Source organism: Mustelus asterias, chromosome 3 (assembly GCF_964213995.1).
Source record: "Mustelus asterias chromosome 3, sMusAst1.hap1.1, whole genome shotgun sequence".
Lineage (NCBI taxonomy): Eukaryota > Metazoa > Chordata > Chondrichthyes > Carcharhiniformes > Triakidae > Mustelus > Mustelus asterias.
This window is the reverse complement of record NC_135803.1, coordinates 153,751,869-153,773,769: the sequence shown is the minus strand read 5'-3', so window position 1 is coordinate 153,773,769 and position 21,901 is coordinate 153,751,869. Positions and strand designations below refer to the sequence as shown.

The 21,901-nt window shown below is 48.1% G+C and overlaps 1 protein-coding gene across 1 annotated transcript in view; it reads left to right on the top strand.

Moving 5' to 3' along the window:
* Nucleotides 1-14,400: 14,400 nt before the first annotated feature.
* LOC144491732 (plexin-A1-like) overlaps nt 14,401-21,901 on the top strand; it is a 524,825-nt gene continuing 517,324 nt past the window's right edge. The window contains exon 1 of the mRNA XM_078209962.1: nt 14,401-14,496. The gene's annotated coding sequence lies outside the window, so the exon portion shown is untranslated. The remainder of the gene's footprint in view (nt 14,497-21,901) is intronic.

Sequence of the window (21,901 nt, the reverse complement as noted above, 5' to 3'; positions counted from 1 at the left end):
ATGAACTATGACTGGGTCAAAGCTAACTCATCTGGGGGTCGTAGGCTTGAGACCCACTCCTGGGTCCGGGCAGTACTGAGGGGGAGCTGTGTGCGAGTCCTTCTGCGCAGACTGTTAAATGGAGGCCCTGGTTGGTCTTGAGGCCTGTTCTTGTGGAAGGGCGGGGGAATTATTCAACCTCCTTTCGCTCGCGCCCCCAACATTTCACTCTTCTGGTTGGTGAGATCTTGCTGTGCTTGTACGTGGCTGCTGTTGTCATGGCAACGACACGACTGCACTTCACGAATAGAAGCAACTCAGCGGCCATGAAGTGCCTTGGGAATTCCGAAGACCTGAAAGATGCTGTTTAAATGCAAAACTCTTCCTCGCTGACTGGAACTCAGCCGCCTGGCTCTGTGTGTGTGTTTCGAAAACACTTTTGATTCCTTTATCTCATTGTGTGTGTGTGGGAGTCATAGACATCACAACATTTAACCAAATGTATGGAAAGCACTCCCTCTGCTTAGCTATTGTTATTTCCATGAAACATATCCTTCACTTACAGAAGAAAGGAATATTTTTCTCATCACTTTTCTCCTCCTCTTCCTGACATGCCTGTGACACCCTTGACGCCTCTCAATTTCTCTCTTCGTAAAATGTGGGCATGGTTGGCCTTAATCACCCAAACCCAGCTGCCCAGGGAAGACGGCAGTGGGCTTCCTTTTTCTGAATTCTGCTGAATTTTAGACTCTTGTCGGTGAAGTGGGACCTGAACCTGTAACTTTCTAACTGCGAGGTGGGAGTGTCATCCACTCAGCCATTGCTGACGCCTTTAAACCAACCCTTTCCTGTCTCTATGGGTGGCACGGTGGCACAGTGGTTAGCGCTGCCGCCTCACAGCGCCAGGGACCCGGGTTCAATTCCCAGCTGGGGTCACTGACTGTGTGGAGCCTGCACATTCTCCGTGTCCGCGTGGGTTTCCTCCGGGTGCCCCGGTTTCCTCCCACAGTCCGAAAGACGTGCTGGTTAGGGTGCATTGGCCGTGCTAAATTCTCCCTCAGTGTACCCGAACAGGCGCCGGAATGTGATGACTGGGGGATTTTCACAGTAACATAATTGTAGTGCTAATGTAAGCAGACTTGTGACACTAATAAATAAACTTTAAACTTTTCAATAGGAATCTCAGGATCGTGATCCGTACAGGGGAAGAATGCAACGGTGCTCTTCCTGAGGTCCATAGTTATCCCTTACCCAACATCCTGAACACATCAAGTAGCATCGAGGTAGAATTTAGCATGGTCAATGCACATAACCAGCACGTCTTTCGGACTGTGGGAGGAAACTGGAGCACCTGGAGGAAACCCATACAGACACGGGGAGAACATGCAGACTTGCACGCACAGTGACCCAACCCGGGAATCGAACACGAGGGTCCCTGGCGCTGTGAGACAGCAGTGCTAACCACTGCGCCACCGTATGGAGAATTAAACTGCTACGTAAGAGCTTCCAATCACCTCTGCCACAATTCTGAGCTCTGAAAGGCAATACAGACAACCCAACAACTTCCCCTGCAGGGGGTGCTGACAGACAGGAACGGGGGGGTAGGGTGGTACATAGTGCCCATCAGTGTTAATGCCCTCCAAGATAGTACCCCATGCCCCTTGTCCCTGACCCTCTTGCTGGCGTCTCCCAGCTGTACCCATCCAAAGTTCCAGGACTACCTGAAGTCCATGTGGCTTCTTCATGGGGATTGGTTGTAGGGGGCGCTACTATCCTCTGGGACTACAGAGCTGTCCATCGATCAGACAGTTCCCTATGGTGGGGCTTCCTTTCCCTGAGGGGCAGAAGTCCCACTCTGCTTTAATTGAGGCCGGTTCCAATGTCTTATCGCTGTGATGCAGCTGGATCTCATATCGATGAGGTGAGGACTGACTTTCAGGTTTAAGATTACTCGTTCCTGCCTCCCCAAGCCCCCCAGAAGGAAAAAGCAGTTCAGAATTTTCAAATGCCAGTAATAATTAATAATACTGGCAGCGCCAATACTGGAGTTAAACTTCAGAACAGTTTGGACAAGTTTTACTGATACTTCCATTCTCCCTTAGAGCCTGAAAATCCCAAGTTTAATCCCCGACCTGTGTCGAATTGGCTGTTCTGTATGAGTTGGGCAGGGGGCAGATTGGCAGAGGGTCCACCACTGTCTTCAGATACCCCACTAGCAAAGGAGGAGGGCGAGAGTGACCCAAATTCTCGACAAAAGCTGGACAGGTTATTGAGTAGCTTTTTGATTTGATTTGATTTATTAACGTCACATGTATTAACATACAGTGAAAAGTATTGTTTCTTGCGCGCTATACAGACAAAGCATACCGTTCATAGAAAAGGAAATTAGAGGCTGCAGAATGTAGTGTTACAGTCATAGCTAGGGTGTAGAGAAAGACCAACTTAATGCGAGGTAGGTCCATTCAAAAGTCTGATGGCAGCAGGGAAGGAGCTGCTCTTGAGTCGGTTGGTACGTGACCTCTTTTGTGTATTTTCCCTGACAGAAGAAGGTGGAAGAGAGAATGTCCGGGGTGCGTGGGGTCCTTGATTATTCTGGCTGCTTTTCTGAGGCAGCGGGAAGTGTGATGCGCGATATAACTCACGAGGCTAGAGATGCTCGAGGAAATAAAGGCTTCTATTGACTACTACAATAGAGCGACCATATATAATACACGATCCCAGACTAAAGGGTCCCAGACAGAGCAGTGACCTTTATACCTCTCCCAGGAGGCGGAGCCCGACTGGGATGTACCATAAGAACTATATTACAGGTAGAACAGCCCAACCCTAACCCCAACAGTAACATGTAGAACAGCCCAACCCTAACCCCAACAGTAACATATATACAGACTCATAGTACTGGCCAGACCCTGGCTCAGCACTACCTGGTGGGAACCAACGATGGTTCACCACAAAGTGTAGACAGAGTCAATGGATGGGAGGCTGGTTTGCGTGATGGACTGGGTATCATTCACGATCCTTTGTAGTTTCTTGCGAGGCCAGGCATGTATAAGTGGATGAGGTACAGGAGGCTTGGGGAGTTGGGGGCGGGGGGGATGGAGGAGGAGGAGGCAAGGAAAATGAAACCCCAACCAGTTAACGGCGCAATCAAAAAAAGAAAATCACTTCCATGTCGTACAAGTGAAGAGCGAAGTGAAATGAATTGTGTGAAAGGCAGAATGCTGGTCTTCTTGTGGCCTTACTGAGTGTTATTAAAATGATAGATATTTTATTGTCTGCTGTTTACAACACGCTGAGCTTTCTGTATCAGCGCTGACAGATAGGAATATAGATTTGATCAGCGATGTATGTGAGATTACTGCCTGAATTTTTTTGATATAAATTCTGACCCAGTCCAGCCCATGAGGACTTTTAATAAAATATTTTGACCCTAACCTCCAGACAACCAGCGATTCCAAGAAGCTTCTCCTGTCAGTCTTGCATGACCACACTGTCGAGAGTCTTCACAAAGAGGGATGAGCAGTTCAGCTTTGATGGCCGTGTACATAGAGGATGGGCCTGACTCTCCAATTCACATTTCCCTGAAGCAAGAGGCTGCGCTGGATTCCAAGTGGCTGCCCTCCTTGCCTGGACTCTACTCAGGCTGGTATAAGGCTGGATTTTCCTTCATCCCATGGCGTCAGGTTCAGAGGTAGGATGGAAAACAAAGGGTGTCATGGTGGCACAGTTGTTAGCACTGCTGCCTCACAGCGCCAGGGACCTGGGTTCGATTCCCGGCCTTGGGTCACTGTCTGTGTGGAGTCTGTACATTCTCCCCGTGCCTGCACGGGTTTCCCCCGGGTGCCCAAGTTTCCTCCCACACTCCAAAGATGTGCAGGTTAGGTTGTTTGGCTGTGCTCAATTACCCCTCAGCGTAGGGGCACTAGCTAGGATAAATGCATGGGGTTATGGGGATAGGGCCTGGCTGGGATTGTTGTTGGTGCAGACTTGATGGGCAAATGGCCTCCTTCTGCACTGTAGATTCTATGAAACACAATACATTTGGCCGACTCTATCAATGCCACCCCACTTCTGAGCGATCTTTGTGAGGGGGCTGGTCAACGTGTCAGGGCAACCCACCAGCAGACACCAGTAATGGGTCAAAGGGAGGAACAATGATGGTGCCACTGGGAACTCCGCAGTAGCGGACCGGGCGGAGTCTGGAGCCTGGAATTGAACAGGAGGCAGCCTCCCGGTGCCAGGGTGGGGCTGGGGGAGAGGGACACTCAAATCCCCCTCTCCAATACCCCAAAATGGACCCACTGGGATGCGAAGGTTAAAGCCATGGTCACATACTCCATGCTATGATGGGGAGGCGTGGCTTAGTGGTATTAATCCAGAAATTAGGCTAATGTTCTGTGGACCTGTGTTCGAATCCCGCCACGGCAGATGGTGGAATTTGAATTCAATAAAAATATCTGGAATTAACAATTTACTGATGACCATGAAACCATTGTTGATTGTCAGAAAAACCCATTTGGTTCATGAATGTCCTTCAGGGAAGGAAATCTGTCAGCCTTACCTGGTCTGGCCTACATGTGAGTCCAGAGCCACAGCAATGTGGTTGACTCTCAACTGCCCTCAGGCAACTAGGAATACAGTCATAGGGTCATAGAGGTTTACAGTGTGGAAGTTGGCCCTTTGGCCCAACTTGACAATGCTGCCTTTTTTGTACCATTAAGCTAGTCCCAATTGCCCACATTTGATCCATATCCCTCGATACCCATTTTACCCATTTAACTGTCTAAATGCTTTTTAGAACATAGAACATAGAACAGTACAGCACAGAACAGGCCCTTCGGCCCACGATGTTGTGCCGAGCTTTATCTGAAACCAAGATCAAGCTATCCCACTCCCTATCATCCTGGTGTGCTCCATGTGCCTATCCAATAACCGCTTAAATGTTTCTAAAGTGTCTGACTCCACTATCACTGCAGGCAGTCCATTCCACACCCCAACCACTCTCTGCGTAAAGAACCTACCTCTGATATCCGTCCTGTATCTCCCACCACGAACCCTATAGTTATGCCCCCTTGTAATAGCTCCATCCACCCGAGGAAATAGTCTTTGAACGTTCACTCTATCTATCCCCTTCATCATTTTATACACCTCTATTAAGTCTCCCCTCAGCCTCCTCCGCTCCAGAGAGAACAGCCCTAGCTCCCTCAACCTTTCCTCATATGACCTACCCTCCAAACCAGGCAGCATCCTGGTAAATCTCCTCTGCACTCCTTCCAGCGCTTCCACATCCTTCCTATAGTGAGGTGACCAGAACTGCACACAATATTCCAAATGTGGTCTCACCAAGGTCCTGTACAGTTGCAGCATAACCCCACGGCTCTTAAACTCCAACCCCCTGTTAATAAAAGCTAACACACTACAGGCCTTCTTCACAGCTCTATCCACTTGAGTGGCAACCTTTAGAGATCTGTGGATATGGACCCCAAGATCTCTCTGTTCCTCCACAGTCTTCAGAACCCTACCTTTGACCCTGTAATCCACATTTAAATTTGTCCTACCAAAATGAATCACCTCACATTTATCAGGGTTAAACTCCATTTGCCATTTTTCAGCCCAGCTTTGCATCCTATCTATGTCTCTTTGCAGCCTACAACAGCCCTCCACCTCATCCACTACTCCACCAATCTTGGTGTCATCAGCAAATTTACTGATCCACCCTTCAGCCCCCTCCTCTAAGTCATTAATAAAAATCACAAAGAGCAGAGGACCAAGCACTGATCCCTGCGGCACACCGCTAGCAACCTGCCTCCAATCCGAAAATTTTCCATCGACCACCACCCTCTGTCTTCGGTCAGACAGCCAGTTGCCTATCCAATCGGCCAACTTTCCCTCTATCCCACACCTCCTGACTTTCATCATAAGCCGACCATGGGGGACCTTATCAAACGCCTTACTAAAATCCATGTATATGACATCAACTGCCCTACCTTCATCAACACACTTAGTTACCTCCTCAAAAAATTCTATCAAATTTGTGAGGCACGACTTGCCCTTCACGAATCCGTGCTGACTATCTCGGATTAATCCGCATCTTTCTAAATGGTCGTAAATCCCATCCCTAAGGACCCTTTCCATCAATTTACCAACCACCGAAGTAAGACTAACCGGTCTATAATTACCAGGGTCATTTCTATTCCCTTTCTTAAACAGAGGAACAACATTCGCCATTCTCCAGTCCTCTGGCACCATCCCCGTGGACAGCGAGGACCCAAAGATCAACGCCAAAGGCTCTGCAATCTCATCCCTTGCCTCCCACAGAATCCTAGGATACATTTCATCAGGCCCAGGGGACTTATCGACCTTCAGTTTATTCAAAACTGCCAAGACATCCTCCCTCCGAACATCTATTTCCTCCAGCCTATTAGCCTGTAACACCTTCTCTTCCTCAAAAAAAAAGACAAAATTACACCTGCCTCTACTACTGCCTCTGGCAGCTTGTTCCAGACACTCACCAGAGTCCCAGTCTATCCAGCCTCTCCTTATAACTCAAACGTTGGATGGGCAATAAATGCTGGCCAGCCAGCGACGCCCATGTCCCACGAATGAATTTTAAAAATAGGATTTTCCACTCCATAATGATCGCCTGACAGAGGTTGCTGTGTATGTTGGGGCATGCCCCTTTAAGAGAATGGGTCAGGTGACCCAGGTCTCAAACTCCACCCAGGGTGGAGCTTGCCTGGACAGTCTGGTGCTGACTGTGCTGGGAGAAAGATTTGTAATAAATTGTTCCCTCCAGCCTACCTCAGTACCTCGTGATTCCTGCCATTTACGGAGTCCAGGACAATGACATCACCCTTGCTCCCTCTCCTGATTGGCGGTGATGTGCAGTCAGTGGGCTGTGATTCTGTCCCGGCGCCAGTTATTATGTTTGAGGTCTGATATACTAAGACTGTGAGATTAGCTATCTCTATTTGTCTTCAGTATCAGGACAGAACTGAACAGTTTATTAAAGGGCATTAGAATTAGTGGGCAGCACGGTGGCACAGTGAGGCACTGCTGCCTCACAGCACCAGGGACCCAGGTTCGATTCCTGGCTTGGGTCACTGTCTCTGCGGAGTCTGCACATTCTCCCCGTGTCTGCGTGGGTTTCCTCCGGGTGCTCCAGTTTCCTTCCACAGTCCGAAAGGCATGCTGGTTAGGTGCATTGGCCGTGCTAAATTCTCCCTCAGTGTTACCCGAACAGGAGTGTGGCAACTAGGGGATTTTCACAATAACTTATTGCAGTGTAAGTCTACTTGTGACACTATAAATCAATTTAACCAGATTTTTTTTTTAACGACAATTACCTGTCATCATCATCCAGATATTTAATTGAATGCTTATTTCACCATCTGAAGTGGTGGGATTTGAACCCAGGATCTCTGGATTACTCGATCAGTGATGAAACCACTATGCCACTGCCTTCAGTTCTAGAAATGCAAACACTTCCAATACCATGGATTCTGCCCACATGCTCTTCTCAGCAAGGTGAGTGAATTAATGCCCATTAACACTTATATGATGAGTCACGTCACACTGTGGGACAGTGTCCGCTGGGAACGGGGTTGAAATTGTCTCAACGCATTTCACTGAAGACCCTCAAGGACGGTCAGGCGTACAAAGAGGGACATGGCCATTAGGCTTCATTTAGAGTGGATTTGATCTTTGTTAATGTCCTAACTATGTTCAGGGTTGCGTGTTTTTATCAAAAAGAAAGGAATGTGGTTTGCTCAAGGACATTGAAACTGACCCACAACAGGAGATGTTTTCTACACTGCACAGAGTACAAACTGAAAGTCAAACAGCAGCCTGTCCAACACCCTGATGACATCACCATCAAATCATGTGATCAGCTCTTAAAGCAACCTGCAACCCTTTTAAACATATAACAATTGTGGAATAGAATAGACACTCACTCCTGTTCCAGCATACTGAGTGCCAACAGGCAATCCAAATAGTGATTGTTTACCACCCTCTGTGTCTGCTGCAAATCCCTACAGTGCAGAAGGAGGCCACTTTGCCCATTGAATCTGCACCGACTCTCCGAAAGAGCATCTTACTCTGTGCCACCACCCTGCTCTATCCCAGTAACCCTACGCATTTAGCATGGCTAATCCCCCTAACCTACACATCTTGGGACACTGAGGAGCAATTTAGCATGGTTAATCCAGCTAACCTGCACAACTTTGAACACTAAGGGGCAATTTAGCATAGCCAATTCACCTAATCCGCACATCTTTGGACTGTGAGACGAAACTGGAGCACCCGGAGGAAAGCCACGCAGACACAAGAAGAATGTGCAAACTCCACGCGAACAGCCAGTCAAAATCGAACCTGGGTACCTGGTGGCTATGTGGCAGCAGTGCTAACCACTGTGCCATCGTGCCACCTTATAAATCCCTGTGAATCTCCTTGGCACCTTTTACTGTGCTGATGACACTGTATCAATGTAAAATGTTGGTGCTGTCATTGTTGGGCGATGCTTAGCATTATCCTGTTCCCATTTGACTCTCAAATGTATAGCCTTACTCTGCAGCAAGAAGGGAGGGCATTGTGAAGATGGCACTTGTTCAGGATTAACAACATCCCACATCCAGGAACCAGACGAATGGCCAATTCACCTTAGTAAGAAGTCTCACAACACCAGGTTAAAGTCCAACAGGTTTATTTGGTAGCAAATACCATAAGCTTTCGGAGCACTGCCCCTTCGTCAGATGGAGTGGAATTGCCCAGAGCATATTTGTTTGGAGCAGAAATGGAGCTTGTGCATTGCCCTTTTAAACAACACTTCCAGAAGAATTTTATTTCAATGCAAAGTTTAGATTGAGTGTAAACAGAACGAAATGATACGTCAGCGACAATTCCCCAATGGTACTAGCAGCTGCAATGAGAGAACATTCAGTTTTGTCAGGTAACTGCGTGAGGTATGAAATCTGATACCTAGAGACGGTGGTGTTGTGATATTGTCACTGAACCCCAAATCCACGGCATTGTGACCAACCCTAACCACCCTCTGGAATGGCCCAGCAAGCCACTTAGTCCCAGGGCAATTAGGGATGGGTAATAAATGCTGGCCCAGCCAGTGACGCCCACATCTTTTGATTTGATTTGATTTATTATTGTCACATGTATTCTGATACTGCGAAAAGTATTGTTTCTTGCATGTTATATAGACAAAGCATACCGTTCATAGGGGTGCATTTTACCGTCACGCCTGCCACGGGAATCGGGGCAGGCGAGGGGTGGACTGTGGAAAGCTCCGTTGACCTCGGGTGGGATTTTCCGGTTTCGGGGTGAGCGCGGCAGAACAATCCCGCCCGTAGAGGGAGAAAGAAATGAGAGATTGCAGAATGTAGTGTTACTGTCATAGCTAGGGTGTAGAGAAAGATCAACTTAATGTCAAAAGCCTGACCGCAGCAGGGAAGAAGCTGTTCTTGATTAAGGGAAAGATAAAGGAAAGGCTAAATTACTTGGAAAGGTGCAAAATCCATGGATTTTGGTATGGTATGGTATGATGTATGGTATGCTTTGTCTGTATAGCGCGCAAGAAACAATACTTTTCACTGTATCCCAATACATGTGACAATAATAAATCGGATCAAATGATGTGGGACTTTTAATTCAAATTTCACCATCTGTGAATGTGGGATTTGAACCCAGGACATCGCCTCTGCGTTACTACTCCAACGATGATACCAGTACGCCACTGCCTGCCTGATTCCTTCCTCTCAAGGATCTCAAAAACATGTAAATCTCTCCCCCACCCCCTACAAACTAAACACACTGATTGCCTCAGAGTTACTGCTTATTTTCCACTCCTCAATGTTGGTGATCACAAAAGGAGGCCATTTGGTCCATTATGCCTGTGCTAGCCCTTTGAAAGAATTTGGCTAATTAGACTCTCTGCTCGTTTCCCTTAGCTACTCAATATTTCCCCTTCAACTGTTTATCCATTTTCACTTGTTTCCAAAGTTCCTGTCGAATCTGCTCCCTTTCAGACAGTGCTTTCCAGAACACAACTCGCTGCGTAGAACACTTCCCCGTGTCTCCCTCTCTGATTCGTTCACCAATTATCTTAAAATCTCCACTTACCAACCCCCCAGACAGAGTTGTCCTTACTTACTCATCAAAACATTTCATAATATTACAGATTATTTTACGATGGGCCTTCATCATTGGGATGGGTTCCTTAAAGAAATAAATCAAATTGTCAGATTTTATGTGGAAGAAGGAATATTTACATTAAAAACATAAAATCACAGGAACAGGAAGAGGCCAAAGATCTCCACAATGTTTCCCCCATCAATTAGATCATAACTAACTTGTGCCTAAACTCACATCCATCTTTGCTCTATATCCTTTGATGCAATTGAATAAAAATTGGTCGATTTCAGTACTGAAATTTTAAATGACCCCACCGGCCGCTACAGGAGGAGAGGATCTGGGGCAGAGGTTTGTAAGTTCAAACCCTACTCCAGACCACAAAATGCACGCAGCACTGAAGGAGTGCTGCCCCATCAGATCAGTCAGTGCAACTTCACCTTCTCAAGGGCAATTTGGAATGGGAAGGTTTGGGTTCTGAAAGAACCAGTCATCTCCTGATCTCATTACAGCCTTGGTCAAACTTGGACCAAAGAGCTGAATGCCAGAGATGAGGCTAAAGTGACCACCCTTGATATCAAGAAAACATTTGACCAAATGTGGCATAAAGGAGCCCGAGCAAAACTGGAGTCAATGAGAATCAGGGGAAAATCTACTCAATGATCCATATTCAGAGAGGAAGATGGGTGTGATGGTTGGAGGTCAATCATCTCAACTCCAGGGCATCATTGTAGGAGTTCCTCAGGGTTGTGTCCTAGGCCCAACCATTCTCAGCTGCTTCTTCAAGAGGGGATGTTCGCTGATGACTGCACAATGTTCAGTTCTATTCACGACTCCTCAGATACTGAAGAAGTCCTTGTCCACATTCAACAAGACCAGGACAATATCCAGACTTGGGCTGATAAGTGGCAATTAACATTCACGCCACACAAATGTCAGGCGATGACCATCTCCAACAAGAGAGTACCTAACTACTTCTCTTTGACATTCAACAGCCATACCAATACTGAATCTCATGCTATCGACATCCTGGGGTCACTATTGAACCAGAGACTGAACTGGGCCAACTGTATAAATCCAAGAGCAGGTAAGAGTTAAAGTTTAGATTATTAGTGTCACAAGAGCTTGTCGGATGAGGAACGGTTGAGGACTCTGGGTCTGTACCCATTGGAGTTTAGAAGGTGAGGGGGGTTCTCATTGAAACTTACTGGATACTGCGAGGCCTGGATAGAGTGGACATGGAGGGGTTGTTTCCACTAGTAGGAAAAACTAGAACCAGAGAACACTACCTCTGGTGATCCTTTAAAACAGATGAGGAGGAATTTCTTCAGCCAGAGAGTGGTGAATCTGTGGAACTCTTTGCCGCAGAAGGCTGTGGAGGCCAGGTCATTGAGTGTCTTTAAGACAGAGATAGATAGGTTCTTGATTAATAAGGGGATCAGGGGTTATGGGGAAAAGGCAGAAGAATGGGGATGATAAAAAAATTAGCCATGGTTGAACGGCAGAGCAGACTCGATGGGCCGAGTGGCCTAATTCTGCTGCTGTGTCTTATGGTCTTACAAGTAGGCTTACATTAACACTGCAATGAAGTTACTGTGAAACTCCCCTAGTCGTCACACTCCAGCGCCTGTTCAGGTACACTGAGGGAGAATTTAGCATGGCCAATGCACCTAACCAGCACGTCTTTCGAACTGTGAGAGGAAACCGGAGCACCCAGAGTAAACCCACGCAGACACGGGGAGAATGTGCAAACTCCACACAGACAGTGACCCAAGCTGGGAATCGAACCCGGGTCCCGGGATATTGAAAGTGCATGATCAGCCATGATCACATTGAATAGTGGTGCAGGCTCAAAGGGCCGAATGGCCTCCTCCTGCACCTATTTTCTATGTATTTATATTAAAACCTATCTCAGTATTTGGTAACTCAGTGTCAATTTCATAGCCCTGTACGTTCTTGTGAGGTGCCCACTGCCTTGGGGTGTTTCACTGTATTAACATTACCGCAATTTCTGGTTGTATCCAGATACTATGTCCAATGGTGAGTTTTGTTGCAACCCTTAAGTTTGCACACAACCCTTGGTGGCAGTTACATAGTTGGCTGGGTCCTTGGCACATGCCCTGTGGAGTGTCACTCCATCCTGGCAGGCAGTTGGCATATTCTAAAATAGCTGAAGGGCTGAGAAGCACAAAAGGTGCGAGTGCGGCCAAGATTCTGATTCCACATTGCATGCTGAAAGTTAGACCTCCTACAGCATGGGACAGAGCAGGTGCACAGAGCAAGCTGGAAGGTGAGGGGTGCATGGATAAACAGGTCGCACTTTGATGCAAGCAACCTGTGAGTTGCCCATAAGGTACTGGGCACAGTCGGGCAATGTTCCTCTTCAGATCCCTGTGTATGTTGCATCCATCTGGTCTATTGTCCTGTGTGTGTGCGTGAATTTATGAGAGAGATTCTGTGTTTACATGTGAGTAGAAGTATACATGTGAGAGCTTATGTATGAGTATGTATATAATTTTGTGACAAAGTGTCTGCGGGAGGCAATGGTGTAATGGTATTGTCACTGAGTGAGCAATCCAGTAAGCCCAGGGTAATGCTCTGGGGTCCCAGGTTCAAATCCCACCACGTCAGATGGTGAAACCTGATTTTTAAGTGTGGCATGGTGGCACAGTGGTTAGCACTGCTGCCTCACAGCGCCAGGGACCATGGTTCAATTCTGGCCTTGGGTCCCTGTCTGTGTGGAGTTTGCCCATTCTCCCCGTGTCTGCGTGGTTTCCTCCGGGTGCTCCGGTTTCCTCCCACAGTCCAAAGATGTGTGGGTTGGGTTGATTGGCCATGCTAAATTGATCCTAGTGTCAAGGGGATTAGCAGGGAAAATGTGTGAGGTTACGGGAATAGGGCCTAGGTAGGATTGTGGTCGGTGCAGATTCGATGGGCTGAATGGCCTCCTTCTGCACTGTAGGATTCTACTGTATGTATATTTATATGTGTGAATGTTTGAATGTTTGTGCATGTGAGAGAGAGTCCACATGTGTGTCAGAATGATTATGAGTATAGGTGTCTTGGGTTTTAACTCTGTCCAGGTGGGTGAGTTTTGAATGAGTTAAAATCTCACCTGCCTGTGAGAGAGAGGATGTTTGAGTATATGTGAGAACATTGTGTGTATATGTAAGAGAGAGTCTGTCCTTTTAGTACAGATCAGTACAGGGGATATAACAATGTGAGTCAGAGTGTGTCTGTTAAGCTTGTGTTTGAGTGTGCCTATGTATTCCCCTTTTGCAACACTTAATACAGTGTGTGTGGGTGTGAGATTATGTCTGTGTGTATTAACCTGCATGTGCATTTCTGTTTAAAGTTCAATGTGGGCAGTGTGTCTGAATGCCTCTCTGTCTTTCTTATCTTGCCCTTTTAAGATTCAGCACTGGTTCTGTGTCTGTTATGTGTGTGCACGTTGCCCTTTTAATACTCAGTGCTGCAAGTGTGTGGGGGAAGGTCTGTCTGTTTGTTTATTGCCCTTTTAAGACTCAGTGCTGGCAGTACGTGTGTGCCAGCACTGTGTGTGTGTGTGTGTCTGTTTGCATGTGTGCACATTGCCCTTTCAATACTTAGTGCTGGCAGTGTGTATATGCCTTGCCCCTTTAAGACTCAGTGCTTTAAGGTTCTACTGGCACTGGGTGTGTGCATTGCCCCTTTAAGACTCAGTGCTGGCATTGTGTGCTATGTATTTGCATTGCCCCTTTAAGAGTGCTGGATCTGTGTGTCTGTGTGTGTGTGTGTGTGTGTGCATTGCCCTTTTAAGGCTCAGTGCTGGCTGTGTGTGTGTATGCATGCATGTGTGTGTATGCATGCAGTGCATGCATGCATTGTGTATGCATGCATGCACTGCCCCTTTAAGAGTCAGTGCTGGCACTGTGTGTATGTGTGTGTATGCATGCATTGCCCCTTTAAGAGTCAGTGCTGGCACTGTGTGTATGTGTATGCATGCATGCACTGCCCCTTTAAGAGTCAGTGCTGGCACTGTGTGTATGTGTGTGTATGCATGCATTGCCCCTTTAAGGCTCAGTGCCGGCAATGTGTGTTTGTGTGTGCATTGCCCCTTTAAGGCTCAGTGCTGGCACTGGGTGTGCTGTGAGCGTGTGTGTGCGCATTGCCCCTTTAAGGCTCAGTGCTGTGCTGTATGGCAATGCGGGCTGCTGGTGGGGACCGGCTCCCTCTAGTGCTTGGATCGCACTCTGCCGGGGAGTGAGAGCGAGAGCGAGGCTGGGGTTCCCATTGGATGCCTGGAGTTACATTCCATTCACCTAGATAGTGGCGAGGAGCAGCAGCAGGAACTGTGCTGGGAGCTAATTATGGCAAGGACACTCAGCCATTCACACAGTAAGTACTGCGATCCGGCCTGTTTGCCTCTGGTACATTGTACAACATCTCAAATGAAAGAAAGATACAAGATTGCCAGCTTTCTGAGACTGAAAGTGGCAGAGAGGAACGAGTCAGGCTTTCGTATCCATGTGTGATTTCTTTGTTACAACAGTTTTAATGCTTCAGTGGGGGGAAGAAAATGTGATGCATTTCCTTGGACTGGGGTTTTGTCTGTGTGTGTGTGAGAGAGAGAGAGAGCTGGGCGATTCTGGCTTGTGTAAGTTGGCAACAAGCAGTCGGGGGGGGGGGGGGGGGGTGTTTCAATGCAGTATTTTTTCCCCAAATGAGACTAGTTTTCATCTCCAGAGCTAAAAGCTAGCAAGTTGGAACAACAGAAGGGAATTGCTTGGAATTTCGAAGCTATTTTCTGATCTGCGGTGCCGCATGCCTTCGCTGTGTGTGTGTGTGTGTGTGTGTGTTGTAGTTGAAAAGAAGGGAGGAATGTCCATGTAGTTTAAACTGAGAGAGGGGAGGAATTTCCACTGAGTGGACTTCTTGAAAGCCCTGATCGAAGCGAGTGAGCGATGTGTTTAATGCCCCCCTCTTCTCCCTCTCTCCCTCTGCATCTGGACAACACACACAAGCGAGGGATCCGACACCCAGGGTGTTTGCAAAGCACACACTCCACCATGTCGGTGAATCCCTGTCAAAATCCAGCCCCAGACAAGAGAGATTTAAAATCAACTTGTTTCTAAGTGAGTACTTTTGATCTGCACATTTATTTTTCCATGTCTGATACATTTAGCTAGGGCTACATTGTTGTCTTTTCTTTACATAATATTACCCTCCCCTCTTGTGGAGAGAGGATGTGGGGAGATTTCCTTGTTGGCAGAAAGGGGGGCGGGGCGGGGAAGGGGGTGAAGGGGTTTGGGAAGGGGGGAGAAATGGACTGAAATGTCAGAATTGTGTCACATTGAGTTTCGCGGCGGGATTGAAATTGACATTCCTGAGAAAATCTTCGCTACTTTCACCCGATTGAACTTCTCGCTGGGGAGCGAACTGTGACTTTAAAAAAAACCATCTCATTTTCTGTACAGAAGTGATCTTATTCTTGTGTAAAGACACGTCGAGGAGGATCTGAGGAATTTTTGCTTTAAAAATAATAACGATTCCTAGTTTTAATGGTTATGTCCGGGGTTAAGGACTGTTTAATCGCTAAGTCTGTTAAACGCTGTTTCTAAATATATAATATATTTAAATGTTAGGTGTTTTTTTAACAGGGTATAGCGGGCATGTGTATGGGGTGGATCTGACAGATCAGTGTGTGAAATAGTCGATACGGTTTCAATCTCCCTGATTTATTCCCAATAAATGTATTGTACCTCTCTCTGTGAGGGTTCCCAAATGATCAAGGTTCAGGTGGGGAATGTGTGTGTGTGTGAGAGGAAATATGAAATGAGAAACAGTCTTTAACAGAATCAATCTTCATTACGCATTTCAGGACTGAGAATTTCTTTAGCATTAGCAAGCCGGCTCAAGCTCCCCCTGCCTGCCCAGATATTTTTTAACACGAGGATTGAAATAAGACGTTCCCTCTTTCAATCAGCTGGTGGTGTGGGGATGAGAGAGGCAGAAGCTGCCTTGTTTCGATGAGCAGTGCCTGGGATTTGGCTCCAGAGTTAGGGTGTCCCCCCTCCCCCCGGCTCTGTGTACAGGAGCTGAGGTGAGAGGTAGGTCCAGGTAGGATGGCAGCAGATATTGCTTCAGGGTGTGGGAGCAGTTATAGCCAGCATCACATCCTCAAGGTACACCAATCTGTGCGAAGCCGCATTATAGTCACAGCAGCTCGATTGGAAGGGAGGATCTTCCAGTCTGTAAACACTGTGTTTGTCTGTCTCTCTCCCCCCACCTTTGTCTGTCTTTGTCTTTCTCTCTCTCCTTGCACCCCCCCCCCCGACGCCTCTCCTTCGCTCCACAAGTCTCTCTCCCTCTGCCCCTGTCTCTCTCTCCCTCTCTCTCTCCCTCTGCCACCCCCTTCTTTCTCTGCCCCCCTCTCTCTCAGCGCCAATCTCTCTCCCTCTGCCCCTGTCTCTCTCCCCCCTCTGCTCCTGTCTCTCTCTCTGCCTCTGTCTCTCTGTGCCCCTGACACTCTCTATATCTCTCTGTCTGCCCCTGTCTCTCTCTCTCTCTTCCTCTGCCCCCTCTTTCTCTTTCCCTGTCTCTCTGCCTCTCAGCGCCAATCTCTCTCCCTCTGCCCGTCTCTCTTTCTTTCCCTGTCTGTCTCTCTCTGCCCCCCCTCTCTGCCCCCCCCTCTCTCTGCCCCCTCTCTCTGCCCTCTCTCTCTTTTCCCCTCTCTCTCTCTGCCCCTCTCTCTCGGCCCCCTCTCTCTCTGCCTCCTCTCTCTCTCTCTGCCCCTCTCTCTCTGTTCCTGTTTCACTCTCCCTCTCTGCTCCTGACTCTCTCTCTCGCACACTCTCTCTTTCTGCCCCCTCACAGCCTCTACCTCTCTCACTGCCCCGTCTCTCTCTGCTCCTGACTGACTCTCTCTCTCTCTCTCCCCCCCCCCCCCCCTTCCCCCAATCCTGTTGGGGTTATATTGAAGTATTTGGTGCTGGATTTGTTAACTGTGGCTGTATCTGGAGAAGGAGAGTGCCTCCACTCAACGATGCGTTCCTGGATGTTGAAATCCCGGAACAGTCACAGGGCAGAGAGGCGGATGAACACGGTTTTGACAAAAGATCACACATGTCCACTCACCCCGATCCCTATTCCAACAACTCTCCGTATCCCCCCCTCCTTCCCCACTGCAAACCCGGGGGATAATTCAGCGTTTTGTTCCGTCTGGATCTGTTTATACATTCCCAGACTGACTGCTGCAATGTTTGAGTCACTGTTGTTTCTGCAAAGATTGGCGGTGTGCTGGGAAAGTGTGAAATGTCCAAGTAACCCTCCAGACAGGGAGGGAGGGAGGGAACCTTCTGGAGACAAAGCTATTAGTAGCCAGCCCTGGAACGCCTGCTTAAACCATCCAAACTGCAGCTGAAAATAGAAAGAATTTTAGTTTTTTTTAAAGAAAGGCTGTGGAATGTTGATGCCAGGCTCCTCAAGGGGTTCCGGGAAGATGTGGCGGATGGTGTATTTTATGAAGCTTTAACTCTGGGACAAGGGCAGCTGTGGGGGTGTGAAGGAGGGAGGGAGACCAGAGTGATGTCTGGGTGCAGTGAAGGCTGTAAGACGGGGTGTCTGGCAGTCTAACACACACACTTGCCTGCAATCTGCATGTGGTGCAGTTACAGATCACTCAGGGTGCCCGGGTTGCTGTGGTAACGTGCACTTTTTACTTTTGCAGTCGGTACAGCCTCCAATTTCTTTCCACCACACCGGCTGACCCCAGAATCTCTCCCACTCTCACCGCCTGTCACTGGGGTGTGCTGGAAGGATTTACAAGTTAATACTCGGTCTTCTGCCTTCCATGGCACAGTGGTTAGGCACTGCTGCCTCACAGCTCCAGGGATCCGGGTTCGATTCCGGTCTCGGGTCACTGTCTGTGTGGAGTCTGCACGTTCTCCCCGTGTCTGCGTGGGTTTCCTCCGGGTGCTGCGGTTTCCTCCCACACTCCAAAGGTGTGCGGGTTAGGTGCATTGTCCATGCTAAATTGCCCAATAGTGTCCCGGGATACGTAGGTTAGAGGGATTAGTGGGGTAAATATGTGGGGTTACAGGGATAGAGCCTGGGTGGGAGTGTCAGTGTAGAGTCATAGAGGTTTCCAGCATGGAAACAGGCCCTTCGGCCCAACCTGTCCATGCCGCTCCTTTTTATTTAAGCCCTAAGCTAGTCCCAATTGCCCACATTTGGCCCACATCCCTCTATACCCATCTTAACCATGTAACTGTCCAAATGCTTTTTAAAAGACAAAGATTCAATGGGTTGAATGGCCTCCTTCTGCACTGTAGGGATTTTATGTTAGACCTCGGCCGCAGTCACCTTCATCTTTGCTTTTTGGATCATTCTCCTGGCTGTTTCAAAGCAGTTTCACATATCACCCCCATGGATTATCATAGAATCCCTACAGTGCAGAAAGAGGCCATTCGGCCCATCGAGCCTGCACTGACCACAATCCCACCCAGGCCCTATCCCTGTAACCCCACATATTCACCTTGCAGGCACATTAGCAACATTTAAGGGGCATCTGGATGGGTACATGACTAGGGAGGGAATGGAGGGATACGGACCGAGTAAGGGCAGAGGCTTTTTTATTAGTTTAGTTAGGGCATCATGATCGACACAGGCTTTTTTGATTTATTATTGTCACATGTATTAACATATAGTGAAATGTACCTTGTGCACTATACAGACAAAACATACCGTTCATAGGGAAGGAAAGGAGAGAGTGCAGAATGTAGTGTCACAGTCATAGCTAGGGTGTAGAGAAAGATCAACTTAGTGCGAGATAGGTCCATTCAAAAGTCTGATAGCAGCAGGGAAGAAGCTGTTCTTGAGTCGGTTGGTATGTGACCTCAGACTTTTGTATCTTTTTCCCGATGGAAGAAGGTGGAAGAGAGAATGTCTGGGATGTGTGGGGTCCTTGATTATGCTGGCTGCTTTGCCAAGGCAGCGGGAAGTGTAGACAGAGTCAGTGGATGGGAGGCTGGCTTGCGTGATGGATTGGGCTACATACATGACTTTTGGCTTGGAGAGCCACAGGGCCTGTTCCTGTGCTGTACTTTTCTTTGTTCTTTGTCTAGTCCCCCTGACACTTAAAAGGCCAATCAACCATACCTGCACATCTTTGGATCTGTATAATCTCTTATTTCCCCTGTTGCTTTAACCCACTCCCCTCCCACATTAGCCTGGAATTTGAGTGCAGTGCTGTGTTTCAATCCCAGCACAGCATGATGGGCCGAATTGTGTCAAGGATGTTGACCTATTATTTAAATCTGAGTACGAACCTGTTGGCCTGGTTATGAAGGCAACCCGTGCATGGCCATCAGGCCCAGGGGTGGGACCTGAACCCACAGCCTCTGCCTCGAAGGCTAATAATTGGGTCACAAGACCTCCTGAAGCCTGCGTGCAGCCTGGGTGAAAAAATTCCATGGGTGACCTGTCAGTTTCAGGAGGTGATTGAAAGATAAACCTTTGTTCAGCAGAATGGTGAGAAGTGCTTCAGGAGATTTTAGCATCACAATTGGGTGGGTCCCACCTGAAGCAAACAAGACTCCCTCAGTCTCGCCGCAATGTTGTGTTGCAATTCCAGCACAGTATGATGGGCTGGAATGTGTAAGAATCATAGAATCCTACAGTGCAGAATGAGGCCATTCGGCCCATCGAGTCTGCACTGACCACAATCCCACCCAGGCTCTAACCCCATAACCCCATGCATTTACCCTAGCTAGTCCCCCTGACACAAAAGGGTAATTTAGCATGGCCAGTCAACCTAACCCGCACATTCTTGGACTGTGGGAGGAAACCAGAGCACCCGGAGGAAACCCACGCAAACACGGGGGAAATGAGCAAACTCCACATAGACAGTGACCCAAGCCAGGGATCAAATCCGGGTCCCTGGCGCTGTGAGGCAGCAGTGCTAACCACTGTGCTGCCGTGCCGTCCAAGAGACATTGATATTTCATTTCTGTGGAGAAGCAGACCTCACACTGAGCCATCAAACTAGGGTTGTGTCTGCAGAGGGGTTGTGTGGCTCTGGGGTGTGACACTGACTGGGGGATGAGGGGGTAGGTGAGTCTTGGTGTGTGAGGTGGGTAACAGATTGAGATACATTGAGAGCATGACCTAGAAAGTGAGATTGTGATGGGTTAACACTGCTTCCTGGGGAACGTATTTGACCCCTGGTGTATTAAACATGCCTTGTGATTGCACAGTCACTGCTGAAACGAGACTGCCCAAGCTGAACTCCCAAGTGCATCTGCGCTGTGCATGTGTGTGTGTCAAACTGCAGAGATGCTGTGATGCGCTGGGTTTACGTTAACCGTTCCGTTCTTAGCTCCTTCTCCTGTCATACCTTGAAGACCTTGCTGACTGCGGAGGTTACACTCTCTGAGTCATTTACTCAGCTGGCTTCCTTCAATAGCCTTGTTTGGGGAAACTGTGTCCTCTGTACTGGGGAGCTGGGTGTTTCAGTGCCCTCAATAGAGTCATAGAATCCCTCCAGTGCAGAAGGAGGCCATTCGGCCCATCGAGTCTGCACCGACAACAATCCCACCCAGCCCCTATCCCCGTAACCCCACTTATTTACCTCGCTAATCCCCCTGACACTGAGGGGCAAACAGTCAGGAATGAATTTACAAACTGGGTCTCTTCTCTCCTGGCGAGAGAAATGACCTAGTGGTGATCTTTAAAAACAATGAAAGGTTTTGGTGGAGTGGCTGCAGAGAGAATGTTCCCTCTGTTGGGGGAAGAGCAGAACTGGAGAGCATCAATGTAGGATAGGGCCCAAAAGAATCCAATCGGAATCCAAAAAAAACTTATTTACCCAGAGAGTGGTGAGAATGTGGAACTTGCTCTCGCAGGGGGTGGTTTAAGCGATCAACATCGACGCATTTAAGGGAAAGCCAGACTGGTTTATGAGGGAGAGGGTGATAGAGGGGGTTACAATGATCGAGTTGGATCAAGTTTTCCGTCGGGAAAAAGATACAAAAGTCTGAGGTCACGGACCAACCAACTCAAAAACAACTTCTTCCCTGCTGCCATCAGACTTTTGAATGGACCTACCTCGCATTAAGTTGATCTTTCTCTACACCCTAGCTATGATTGTAACACTACATTCTGCACTCTCTCCTTTCCTTCTCTATGAACGGTCTGCTCTGTATAGCGCAAGAAACAATGCTTTTCGCTGTATACTAATACATGTGACAATAATAAATCAAATCAAAGAGAAAAATAGGAGGAGACGCGAGTGGACTGTAAACACCAGCAGGGACCCAGTGGGGCCGAATGGCCTGTTTCTGTGCCATGTATCCTGTGTAAACTCAGAGTCTCCTCCTTGTGTACAAACGCATTCTCAGTCTCCATCTCAATGGTTTCTCAGCCTGTCACTGGAGTCCAGCTGCCTCCAGCAGTTGCTTCAAATGGGCGTCCTTCACATGAACACGATGGGCGATTGCCAGTTTCCCTCGGAAGAGCATCGCTGCCCACATGTACACTCACCAGCAGGAGGCGCTGATTCGCTCTCCTTCCCTCGTGATGAGTGCACTGCAGTAACCTGATTGCAAAAGCAGCAGTCAGTTTTGTTATCCATTCATGGGATTATGGGCGTCGCTGGTTGACCAGCATTTATTGCTCATCCCTAGTAGCCCGAAGGCAGTTGAGAGTCAACCACATTGCTGTGGCTCTGGAGTCACACATAGGCCAGACCAGGTAAGAATGGAAGGTTTCCTTCCCTAAAGGACATCAGTGAACCAGATGGGGT